This window comes from Mauremys reevesii, unplaced genomic scaffold (assembly GCF_016161935.1).
Source record: "Mauremys reevesii isolate NIE-2019 unplaced genomic scaffold, ASM1616193v1 Contig100, whole genome shotgun sequence".
NCBI lineage: Eukaryota > Metazoa > Chordata > Testudines > Geoemydidae > Mauremys > Mauremys reevesii.
The window spans coordinates 261801-275146 of NW_024100717.1; the positions used below are offsets into that span (position 1 = coordinate 261801).

Below are 13346 nucleotides of genomic sequence, written 5' to 3' on the forward strand. Positions count from 1 at the left end.
TAGAGAACTGCTGTGGAGGGCATGTCAAGCTGTGGGGTTGGATGTTTGCAAGTTCTCTTCCACCTCCCCCTATAGTATAATGGCAGTGGGTCACACAGTCAACATTTCATCCTCTTTGTCTTCTCTGAAATATAGTTCTAGTTTGTTGTGGCTGGAAATGCAGGATGTGGCCTCCAAAGAGGCACAAGGAGATTTTAAGAAGCACTAAATGTTTCATAATCGTTCAGCAAACTGAATGCTGCTGCTGCTAAAAAAAGACATCCTCTGAAAATGCAAGAAGGTGCAGCAAACAGCACATTCAGTCATCCAGTTCAATCCTCCCCTAGAGAACTGTAGAAATCACTTACCTCCTGACCCTCTGAAAGGAGAGGAAGTAATATGGCTGCTCTTTGGCTGCGCAGAGTTGCTGAAAAAAGAGAGAAGGCATTCATTAGATGGGGAAGACAGCTGCTACCGAATTGAGGAGATCGGGGGACATGGTTTGAGCTCAATAGCTTGTCCTTCAGAGGGACTTGACATTAAGAGTGGACCAAGCTGGGGTGTCTGTAAAATTAACGGCAATTATTGCATTCTCCCATGGTGCTGCTGGCCAGTTCCCAGCCCTCTCCATTCTTCTTTCCGAACCCCACCATTCAATGGGCTAAAGTGAGGCATGAGAGGGTGTGAGTCATGGAAAGTCCACACCACATTTAAGAGTTGACATGTTTTTATTTCTGCTCCTCGTCATCTAGAGCTCACTTGCCACATTGTCCCTTTAGGGGCACCCTCTGACTCTGTGCAAATTCAGGGTGTTCACAGCTCCCCTCCACCCTCCCTGGCCTGTAGCTACAAGCTCACAGACAATGCTGTAATCTTCCCCAGCGGATATTAATTGAAAGATTCCATAGTTGTTTCTTGGATGCTACCATTTTTGTTCAAACTCCTCCACCTAACTCTCCTTTTCAGTTCTTAGTTATTCAGGATAGTAAGGAACAGGGCAGATCCAACTGCAGACATTGGCAGTCAACTTGTTTGCCATAGCAATGAATGAGCCATCGAAGCATTGCACAAATGATATAATAAAAAAAAGACATTTCCCACTCAGCAAAGGAAAGGGATAGGAGAGAATAGGACTATCACTACACAGATAGTAGCAGGATGAGGTTGGGAGAGAGGAAAAGGACTGTTTGCATTGCAAGAAGATGTTAAGAGGAGGAAGAATGGTTGGGGCCTGTTGGTGGTAAGACAAAACCCCATCTTTCCTAAAACAACTGCAGAGAATTTGTCTTGTGAGTTCATTTTTTTAGAAGGGTGGCAACCGTATTCCATGGCTGCACTCAAAATCTTGTATGTATATGTACATCTACCCACTTGCCCTCCCTCTCCATGTGCACACAGACAAAGAATCCTAATGCTCACTCTCTGGCAGAGGGTCCACTCTCTTCCAGCAAAGCTATGTACTGGCTGTAGATCTGTGCCTCTGACAGACCGGGGGCAGGAAAAGGAAGGTCATTTCTTAAAGAGGCCCAGGATGGAGCACTCATCCTTAAATAAAATGAAAGACAAGGAAATATTAGCATAATTGGATCAATTCCCTTCTCTATCTCCTGCTTCCCCATATGATATGATCCATGTTAACAACACCACATGATCCCACCTCCCAGTAAGATCCCTGTTAATCCAATTTCCTTCCGTTTTCCAATGAAAGCTGTATTTTATTAACTAGCAGAAATATCAAAGCCTATTTTGGAAACCCATCTCCTAAGTATCTCAAAAGTCTCATATCACGTCATTGGGCGAGAGACTCACTGGTGTTCCTCTCCAATGGCTGCCTAACCCCTCCATGGCCTTCAGCCATCACAGCAGGTGCTTTGTTCCATCACACCTTAGTAACTCAGTCAGAGATTAGGGCCTATTACAGGAGTGGGTTGCTGCGGTTCTGTGGCCTGCAATGTGCATGAGGTCAGATCACGATGATCCCTTCTGACCTTAACATCTGTGAGCTATTGTTGTTGCTCTTGGTCACAAAGGGAGAAAACTCCATCTCATCAGGGAGGAGGTAGGACGTTACTCAGAGGCATTGAATCTTAAGGAATATTCTCCTTACAAGTGATTATTGGGCTCTTTAAAGGAACTGTCTGTTGCTCCTTCCCAGACTGGACAGTAGAAATGGCTTGATAAAACCCTGACAACATAGTAGTTGTCTTCCTCACCTTGAGCCTGCCCTACAGTCTACAGTGAAACACAAACAGTGAAACTGTCATCAACCTAGAGATGCGAGTACTTCATTTTCTGTCCCTAACTCCCTTCTTTCTCCTCTTTGAAGAGGAGCCTCATCACTTGAAAAGCGAGTCCAATGCTGAGGGCCTGAGCCCTCCCAGAGTATTTTAAACCCAGACTTGACTGGGGTCTAGGCAGGATAGAGATCTCTGCCTGTGGGAAGTGTTTTTCAATGACTGCTGCATCCACACTTTCCGAATGGTGGGAGTTCGGCTCCCCGAAGTGCTGGATACTCAGGGAGGAGGAAGCTGATCCCAGAATTACCCGCTGAATGAGGCTTGATATGCCTTTGTGGCATATAAGGAGCCTTCACTGGGCATAAAGAAGGCAGTGAGGGGCCAGAGGGATGCAGCAAATTTACTGCGGAGATGGGGTATGGCCTCAATGGCCCCTTCATCCTAAATAAAATGGAAACAACAAAATATTAGTAGTGAGTTCCGATAATAATAATAAAGTATCAATAAGCACAGCAATTTAGGGACAGTGCTAGAAGGAAAACAGTGAAGAGTAGAGGAGCTAAATCATTGCTGACTCTAATATTGAACGGGAAACCCCATTGAAAATAGTGGCTTAATGCACCTTTCAGGTACCTAGAAAAAGGATATTGAGGAACGGGATCTCTGAGAGGAACCCAGACATTCAGCAACACAACAGTCAAGAGATTAAGAAGGAGACATGATTCGTTCTATACTAAGAGCTGCCTGCAGGGTTATCTGGGAAGCTGTCAGCCTCTGTGCCATTCGGAGACTGTTGGCATAACTATGCGACTTTAACGCTCATCTTTCCCGACCCACACGATATAATGTGTGTAATGCAAAACTCTTTTCTTACCAAGAATCCAGCGTTGATTTCACGTAATCCATCCTCCTCTGATGGTACTCCGATTGTAACTGGATAAAAAGAGACATTCACACTAGACATTAATCAAATTTTCTAGGGAGTTAAATGGCAATCTCTGACAAAAGGAGTAAATTGCATAGAATAGGAATTGAGGTTCCATCACTGGAGATCTTGAGAAATGACTTAAATTAGTGTATTCTCTATTTTCCACACTGTAGATGATCTTGTAAGAGAGTTCCCTTTCATGTACTTTCTCGATACTGCTTTGCTTTGTACTGAGTTTATTTCTTCAAACCATCAGAAAGGGCTGTGTTTACTTCTGATGGTCCATGGAGAATAGATAAAGAAGAACGGAGTTAGTTGAATTGATGGGAGATTCATATAGTGGAGAATCTGAAATGATGTGGGTGGGGGTAGGAGGGGTAGAGTCGATGATCAGCCAAATTCCACCCAAACCTGATCAGCAAGGAAGCTACTCAGGAAAGGGTATGTTTCTCATCATGACTGTCATCTTGTTTTATTATCACTGTACTCTGCAGGAGCAAAAGCCATAGATGCTCTGGTGATTGGTAATACATACAAACCTTTGATCACTAGCTAGGGAAGGGATTAGAATCGACATTCGAAGGACTTTCCCCCAGGTGATTATCGCCTCATAAATGACACAGGACAGGAATTTATCCAGCAATGATGTGATTTGTGCAGCTGGGCCTGGTAGTCAAACTGTTTCCATATCTCTCATACAACAGAAATATGGAAATCCTTCTCTTCAGAAGCCCCCAGTGAGCAAGTGTGACAATGGACTGCTCTGCTAGTTCCTTCAGGAGAAGTCCAAAATTAGGCTGGTAGCCCTTGGAAAGGCATGTAGCTTCTTTACCCCACACACCAGCTGCTTTTTCAATTCAGTTAATGTCCCACAAAATAAATGACAAACCAGCATTTTCAACCAAGAGTGAAATAACTCCTCTGCCTCGCTGTGGCCGTTAACTCTCCCAGAGCCCTTATGTAAAGAAACGTCATCATATGCAGCCCTAGGGGCTGCATTCCAGCATGTGCTCTTTGACCAGTCCTTTCCCAGATGTACCCATCATGCACCACAGAACTGGATAATACACAGGGTGCTGCCCTCAGATCATCTAGGCGCTGCCTTAGGTATCTCATGAGTATGTCTGAAATCCCTAACCCAGGAAGCAGGCAGAACTTCTAAAATAGCTACAATTCAGCAACCCACTAATCAGCTCTTCCTGATACAAAGCTGAGCACTGACCTGAGCTGAATGCACTGATGGCTGGTCTTGGGCCAGGGGACTTCATAATGAGGGGTGTGCCATGCCAACCAGGTCTGATCTCCATAAAAGGGCAATGGACATACAGCCTTGCCCTGCCTACACAAGCCTTTGTGATCATAGTGCCCTCTCTAGAGACTAGTCCAGTCAAAGCCCAATAGGAACTTACAAAAGGGTTGGTGTCTTTAAGGAAATATTGATAAATGTCCTTAAAGACCGAACTTTTCAAGAAGGACTTTTTTGATACTAGTCAAAGTGCCTGCACTCAGCTAGCAACTAACTTGCTTCCAAGATTCTTAAAAGTGGCAACAATTATTAAGCCAGAATGTACACTGTGGAGTAGGTAACTATTATCTCTGTTTTAAAGATGGATAAACAGAGACTCAGTGATGATATTAGGATATTTATCAGCTATGAAAGAAATCACTTTCTGTTTCTGTGAATAAATATAGATGATATTAATAACATTTTCTACACTAAGGGTGTGATTGAAAGTTCACTGGAGTCCATAGGATCACCACTGAATAAATGCAATTGGTTTGGAATTAGCCCCTTAGATAACAAAACATTGTGCTTTCAAGGACCTCAAAATTCCAAAGAATAATTAATTCATAACTTTTTTAATACTTACCATTATCCCCGTTTTCAGGATGAATAAAGGGAGACACCTCAAAGGTTGAGGGTTGCCAAAATTAATGTTAATCAATGCCTGAAGTGAGTGAGGAGTTTTGCTTAATCCCGAATCTACCCACCAGAGCCCAAATGAGTGAGAATTCCTGCTGAATCTCCAGATGTAGTACAGCCCCCCCCCCCCCCCAGACCCACCATGTGGACATTTTCTGAAAGCCACAATCTGATTAAAGTCAATGGGATTTTGGATTTTATTGTCCAAATGTATCAGTGAGCAGAGAACTCTGACTGACTATACTATAGTTGGACTCACCATGCCAGTGGACATTCTGCTAAAATTGCTCACATGCTGAGTTACAAGCTTGTATTTATTCCTTGTGTGTTACATGGGCATAGTGTAGCTTGACAAGGACAGAAGAAATGTTTTAAGAACTCCCTAACTAGTCTGAGACCCCTGTGAAACCACAACTCAATTAGTATATAGCTTACACTGCTGTGTTACATTGGCCATCTGAAAAAATTCACTTACTTCTATCACAGGCCTGTCTGCCAAGTCTCACACTGATTGAAATATCCCTCAGCGCCAACCAGTTCTCCCAGAGGCCAAGTTGAGCACTGACTTGAGCTTAGTTCCCCAGTAGCTATGTGTGAGCCCGGTGATGCCATAATGAAAGCTGTACCACAATCGCCATGACAACTAGGTGCTAACTCCTACCAGGGGAATATGTTGGGTCTTATGTATGTGTGCATCCCTGCTTGGTCTGCCCAAGTTTTTGTGATTATCTTGCCCTCTCTAGCCCAGAAAGAGGATAAAAGCCCAAATGTTAAGGAGATCTGAGAGTGATGCTTCTTTCGTTCAAGTGACCGAGGCCCTTTTTTTGAATTTATGATCCTGAGAGCTTAGCACAGGGAGCATAAAGTACCTGGCTTCTGTTGTGTCTGTCTGCATTCAGCCTCCGATTTAGTAACATCTGGGACCGTAGTTAATTCTAGCGGAGTTTGGAAGAGGAGCTTGAGAATCAGGAGAGCTGGTTTCCCATTGTAGTTATGCTCCTGGTTGTCTGTGACTTGCCAAAGTTACTGAACAACCCTGCCCCAGGGATAGAATGGGGATAAAAGCACCTAGACTCTTCTTTTTAGGTAAAGCAGTGTGTTTTTAATTCCTAGGATGCTTTGGGGGAGGGCCAAATAATTATTTTGTGCTCTAGGGGTGCATTGAGAGCAGAGTTAAATTGATTTGGATCACTGGTGAGAAGTAGGGAGAGGGGTTTGGCCCAATCTATGAATCTTCTCTTAATTCTATTGATTACTTCAGAATTCCCAGTTCTCTCTCTGAGGTTTGACAGGTTCTTGTCCCAAGATCAGGCCTAGTATGATTAAAATTCCTATTTAGTTGGGAACCCTGATGTGCACAGTTGCAACACTTACATTTTAGGAACCCTTCCGCATTTACAGTAGTTAATACATTTAGCAAAGTCACAAACACTCTAACCCAGCAAGGTAGATAGAGGTGATACAGAATGTACATCTGAACATCCATATACTCACACCATCCTTGGAGAACAACCTGATATGCTAGCCATCACCTTCCTTATCATCACCAGTGGCTATCATCCTAGTATCTCCCAAGGGCTACATTTCTCTTTCCTCCTGCAGGCAGGCTGGGTAACAACTTTGATCCTATGTTATGCTGATGCCACTATGTCCGAAGTATATTCAGTGGGAGTTTCGTGCCTCTTCCTTATTTGAATGTCCTCGCTCTGCTCACGTTGGGTTGCCCTTCTCCTCTAGGTTAGTTTATTAACGATCTCAGCTTTTTGTAAGAGACATCAATTCGTTGCCATGGCACTGTTTTGGTCAGACTTCTGCAGATGTTCTATCCTAAGATATCCAAAAGCTGGTGTTAGCTCATGTTCGTGTGGGTTGCTGGTGTTGTTATGGACCGACTTCTCCCTTCAAACTCTGTTCCCAGTTCCCCCAAACTTAAGGGCAACCGTTCAGCCATTTCTCTGAGCCAGACTTGGAAGGCTTCAAGCCTTATGCTAACTGCTGCAGCCAGTGTCTTGTAGGCTAGAGGCCTGTAGGTTCCTTGTGTTACTGCCAAATAAAATAAATGCTTTTTGGTGGGAGGGGAAGTTGAATTAGTTTTGTCTGTTTGGGTGATGATTTGGGTGTGGTTGCTAGGAGAGGCAATGGCATTGTCTTTTGTTACTCCAGAGTGTAGGGCTGGGAGCTGAAATGGGTTTAATTGTTAGGACATGTTTGGCTTGCATTAGCCCCAAGAGAAACACACATGAAAAGCTTTGATAATAAAGCCTCTATAATCAAAGCCTCTACAATAAGCACGTTTTATGTCCTTTGGGTCTAATGCAAAACAAACAGTTTGGGGATCCTTCGTTTGTTTAGGAAGTAGGGCTGTCAAGAAATTTTAAAAATTAGTTGCGATTAATTGCGGTGTTGAACAATAATAGAATACCATTCATTGAAATATTGTTGGATGTTTTCTACATTTTCAAATATATTGATTTCAGTTACAATGTAGAATACAAAGTGTGCAGTGCTCAGTTGGTATTTTTCATATTTTTCTAACAAATATTTGCACGGTAAAACCCAAAAGAAATAGTAATTTTCAATACCTCATACAAGTACTCCTACAAGTACTGTAGTACAATCTCTTTATCAATGAAGTTAAACGTGCAAATGGCACCGTTGCAGCTGGCGTCGCAAGATAGTTACATGCCAGATGTGCTAAAGATTCATATGTGCCTTCATGCTTTGATCACCATTCCAGAGGACGTACATCCATACTGATGACGGGTTCTGCTCCATAATGATCCAAAGCAGCGAGGACTGGTGCATGCTCATTTTCACCTCCTGAGTCGATACCACCAGGAGAAGTTTGATTTTCTTTTTTGGTGGTTTGGGTTCTGTAGTTTTTGCATCGGAGTGTTGCTCTTGTAAGACTTCTGAAAGCATGCTCCACGCCTTGTCCCTCTCAGGTTTTGGAAGGCACTTCAGATTCTTCAACCTTGGGCTTGAGGTCTGTAGCTATCTTTAGAAATCTCACATTGGTACCTTCTTTGCATTTTGTCAAATCTGCAGTAAAAGTGTTCTTACAACGAACAACATGCTAGGTCACCATCCAAGACTGCTAGAACATGAAACATAGGGCAGAATGTGGGTAAAAGAGAGAAGGAGACATACCATTCTCCCCCAAGGAGTTCAGTCACGAATTTAATTAAGACATCTTTTTAAGGAGTGTCATCAGAATGAAACCATGTCCTCTGGAATGGTGGCTGAAACATGAAGGGGCATACAAATATTTCGGACATCTGGCACGTGACTATCTTGCAATGCTGGCTACAACGGTGCCATGCAAATGCCCGTTCTCCCTTTCAGGTGACATTGTAAATAAGAAGTGGGCAGCATTATGTCCTTTCAATGTCAAAATACTTCTTAGTCTTAGGGATTGGCTGAACAAGAAGTAGCACCGTGTGGACGTGTCGGCTCTAAAGTTTTACATTGTTTTACTTTTGAGTGCAGTTATTTTTTGGAACATGCCTGTACACTGTAAGGTGCACTTTCATGACAGAGATTGCACTAGAATACTTGTATGAGGTGAATTGAGAAATGCCATTTCTTTTGCTTATCGTTTTACAGGGTACATATTTGTAATAAAAATAATAATAGAACACGTGCTGTAATCAAAATCAATCTATTTGAAAATGTAGAAAACATCCAAAATTTTTAATAAATTTCAGTTGGTATTCTATTTTTATGAGTGCGATTAAAACTGCGATTAATCACGATTTAATTTGTTTGAGTTAGGATACGAATTTCCCCTTAACAGCACACTAGGATCACCTAGTCCCAGCGGTTTATCTGGTATTATCTGGGTCCGGACGTGTTCTTCTTTTACCTATAAAAGAAATAATAGAAAAATCTTCTCACTTCTCTTGGGAGTCCAAACATTCGATTAACAACTAGGTACACAGTTATATTTGCAATTCTTTTCAGAATCTTCCTCCTATTACTATAGTTGAGAGACGTGAAACCATTTTGATGCCCCCCTTTTCTATCTATCTATCGATCGATAGATAGATAGATAGTGGGACTGGCTTTATTTTATCTGTCACTCTTGTGGGTGCAAGATCCATTTTAGTTTTATTCTCTTTTTTAATATTGATCACATTTCTCAGGGCTATTTTATTAGTTTCTTCTTTCTTTTTACCTAGTCTAGCCTAATGAATACATTTTCATTTTTAATTGGATATCTTTCACTTTCAATTGATTGTTAATTTGGGGTAATATTTCTTAACTAAACTAGTATCTCTTAACAATCCCAAATTTTTTTTCTCAAGATGCTTCTGGAGCTGTAATGGTTGTGCTCTTTGTGTTTGTTGGTTGGCTTTTTTTTGTTTGGTATTTTTTTTTAAATAGGGGCACGGTATATTCTTGTTGTCCCGCTTTTATTCTCTGAATGCTTTGGTTAGTATACAAGGTACATACCTGTACCTATACATGACATTTTCTGTTTTAATTCTTATGTCACTAGGTTTTTTAACATGAAAACACACTTCCGTCTTCCAAATAAACAAAGGTTTTATCCCCTCCTAGTGTAAAAAAGTAAATTACATTCCTCTTATTCATCAATACGCAATGGATTTTTGGTATCCCATTCCTCATTTTAAAACAACACTACGCATCTTCTTTTCCAAAGCTTTCTTTTATTAAATATAGTTTGTTATTTAAACAAATAATGAAAGAACAATTGTAACAATATACACAACTAGTAAAAATGTGTAACTTTCCAGAGAACCTTTATTTACTAAATCAATTGTAACATTGAGGTTTTGTTTAATATCAATACCGATAACACCATAGTTTCCTATGCTCTTTAATAAAAATCATCCTTGTAAATCTTTTGTCCCTATTTGGAATCTCATAAAAGAACTTAAGGGGACTAAACTTCTATATCCGTTGATCCCAAATATTGTCTTCCAGGATACTGGGGAATCATTTCTAAACATTCATTGGTTACTATCTGGGACACTTCAATGAGAGGGAGTACAAAAGTAGGCTAAAGGTCACAGCCGCTGAATGTAGGTAAAAGGGTCATAACTGAATGAATGTAGGCTAAAGGTTAGGAAAGTTTTAAACAATGATTGACAGATAATGGCCCACATGGGCTGACAGGCAGCTAGCCAACAGAATGTAAACAAGTAGGATGATATAACAGATAACCAATGAAATGCTGAGTCTAAAAATAGATAGCATTCCCAGGATAAAAGAAATGTTTACTTTTTTTGTGGAAAACAGAGGTAGACCAGCCTGAGAAGCGATATCTGTATAACACATGGCAGATTCCCTAACGGGACAGATAACAGTTTGGGTGTTTTTGTGGAAAACATAATTGTGGTCACGACGAGAACCAAAAAACACAATCCTGTAAGTGAGAGGATAGGAACTAGAGTTATAATCTGCATTCCCGCCATAGTCTCCGAGTTAGCCAGGGAATTTAGCACTCAGGTATTATTATCTGGCTAAGTGTGCAAAATAACATAAAAAAATGTCAGCAAAGAAAGGAAAATTGAATGGTAATAAATTTAGGTTAGGAAAAATGGGGTTAGAGGATTTTGTTTTAAAATATCAGAATGGCCCTTGGAAGCCTGGTGCTTTTATTGGACCTGATGCATATCGCCAATTATATGAGCAATGGGATAAGCCTAATTAAAAAGGGAATCTGTACAGGAGGCCCAAACAAAAAGGAAAATAAAAGGCTGCCCTACAGGGTTAACAAAAATGCTTTAACACATGAAGCCCAGGCTCTAGCCACGCAGAAAGAGGCAAGTGAGGCACACATAGACCAGGACAAGATAAGGTAGGAAGTGGTGGAGTGAAACAAAAGTGTTAGATGGGCAAGCTGCAGTGAGAGCTGTGCTTACAGATGTCGAGGAGGAAAATAAGCTTAGCCACGAGGCCTGTCAGTGCCAAAATTATGCTCTGAAAAGTGAGTTGCAAGTGAGAAAAGGAGCGAGAGTGGCAGCAAAGGGGCCACAAGGGAGAAATTGGGATGGTGATTTCCCCGGCTTGCACAATAAAGAGGAAGGGACCAATCCTTGGGTTAGGGATTCCTCCAATTTGTACAATGAGGGTGTAGCGCTCCTCTCCACCTGGTTACCTCCTTTAATGCCAATCCGCTTACAGGTTTCGATGAACAGGGCTGGGTTCTTTTGGATCCCGCCACCCGTTCAGCAGGGTGTATCTTTTCTCTTTTTTTTTCCCCCTATGAAATTATATGGTGGTGCCTCCACCTCCCTCGCTTCTTCCTGGCAGGGTCACCAGGGCAGCTTGGGCAGAAAACTCCACCTACAGAGTAATCTCCACTTACCTGCCAGATAGTTGGAGACTTCCAGGAAATAACACAAACACATAAGAATATGTTCCACACAATAATTATCTGAAACAGGAGACAAATACAACATAACAGGGTGAAACACTATTTTTAGGGTCACCGGTGCCCACACTGAAAATACCTGTGACTCGATGGAACAAGTGTAAAATTAGTGTCCTGTTGGTACGCGTACTTTGCTGGGCCCATTGATGACCTATACAATTCTTCTCTGCAGTGGTTAACTAGTGTGGCTGACTGGGTTCAGTACAGTCCAAAATACAAAAGAAAGAGCGGCCATCCCCGAAAAGGAAGATTGAGAAGGTATCAGTTTCCGACAATGGTCCTCAGCAAAGAGGGGGCCAACAAAATAAAGGGAAGGTCAAAGTTCTAAAAGGGAAAAATGGAGAGCCCTTGATTCATTCAGGAGTTTGGTTTGGAAGCGACTGTTGTGATATGAGAGAAGGGACCAAACTGACAGGTTATCTATCCACTGCCGAGCTGCTGGAAGCTGAGCAGATCAGAAGGGAGCTGAACCCCACCATCAGAGAAGTAGCCTACGGAGGCCAGATGCCCCCAAGCTCTCCAGGGTCAACACAAGATCATGCCGATGGCATATTTTCATCAGGATACCTGGGGAGCCCTACAAAAGATGTGAAACTTACTAATGGAAAATATTACAAGGATTTAATAAAGCAGAGAGTAAAATTCCATTTAGAAATAGTGGAGTGTATAGTTGTTTAAAAAGAATAATCAAATTATCTAGTTATCATTAGAAGTCTTGCAGTTAGACTAGTAAGTAATCCCAATTCTCTGTCTTTACTTAGGATAGAGGAATTACCAGAAAAGAAAAGAATTCAGAAGAATGGACCAGGAGTTCCAGGAGCAGGCAAGGATTGGTACAGTTTACAGATTCTGTTTATTTCAAGAGCACCCCCTCTTTAAAACTATGTCCAGGAATAGTAGCACAGCTCATGGTGGATTAGTGGGGAAGGCCAATGACTCAAGTAGTCATTGAGGAAGGTGTTTATAGCCAGTGGTGCTATCTGACTAGGGAGGCCACTCCCTCTCATCGAAGTGTCCCAGATAGTAACCAATGAATGTTTAGAAATGATTCCCCAGTATCCTGGAAGACAATATTTGGGATCAATGGATATAGAAGTTTAGTCCCCTTAAGTTCTTTTATGAGATTCCAAATAGGGACAAAAGATTTACAAGGATGATTTTTATTAAAGAGCATAGGAAACTATGGTGTTATCGGTATTGATATTAAACAAAACCTCAATGTTACAATTGATTTAGTAAATAAAGGTTCTCTGGAAAGTTACACATTTTTACTAGTTGTGTATATTGTTACAATTGTTCTTTCATTATTTGTTTAAATAACAAACTATATTTAATAAAAGAAAGCTTTGGAAAAGAAGATGCGTAGTGTTGTTTTAAAATGAGGAATGGGATACCAAAAATCCATTGCGTATTGATGAATAAGAGGAATGTAATTTACTTTTTTACACTAGGAGGGGATAAAACCTTTGTTTATTTGGAAGACGGAAGTGTGTTTTCATGTTAAAAAACCTAGTGACATAAGAATTAAAACAGAAAATGTCATGTATAGGTACAGGTATGTACCTTGTATACTAACCAAAGCATTCAGAGAATAAAAGCGGGACAACAAGAATATACCGTGCCCCTATTTAAAAAAAAAATAACCAAACAAAAAAAAGCCAACCAACAAACACAAAGAGCACAACCATTACAGCTCCAGAAGCATCTTGAGAAAAAAAATTTGGGATTGTTAAGAGATACTAGTTTAGTTAAGAAATATTACCCCAAATTAACAATCAATTGAAAGTGAAAGATATCCAATTAAAAATGAAAATGTATTCATTAGGCTAGACTAGGTAAAAGAAAGAAGAAACTAATAAAATAGCCCTGAGAAAT

General features: G+C 41.1%; 1 long non-coding RNA gene across 1 annotated transcript; it reads right to left on the bottom strand.

Annotated features, from left to right (window-relative positions):
- Nucleotides 1-366: 366 nt before the first annotated feature.
- LOC120392568 lies at nucleotides 367-2581 on the bottom strand. Its single transcript, XR_005591726.1, has 3 exons — nucleotides 2524-2581; nucleotides 1399-1524; nucleotides 367-406 (listed from the first exon to the last, which is right to left on the bottom strand). It is a non-coding gene; the product is annotated as an uncharacterized LOC120392568 (long non-coding RNA).
- Between the last annotated feature and the right edge of the window lie 10765 nt (nucleotides 2582-13346).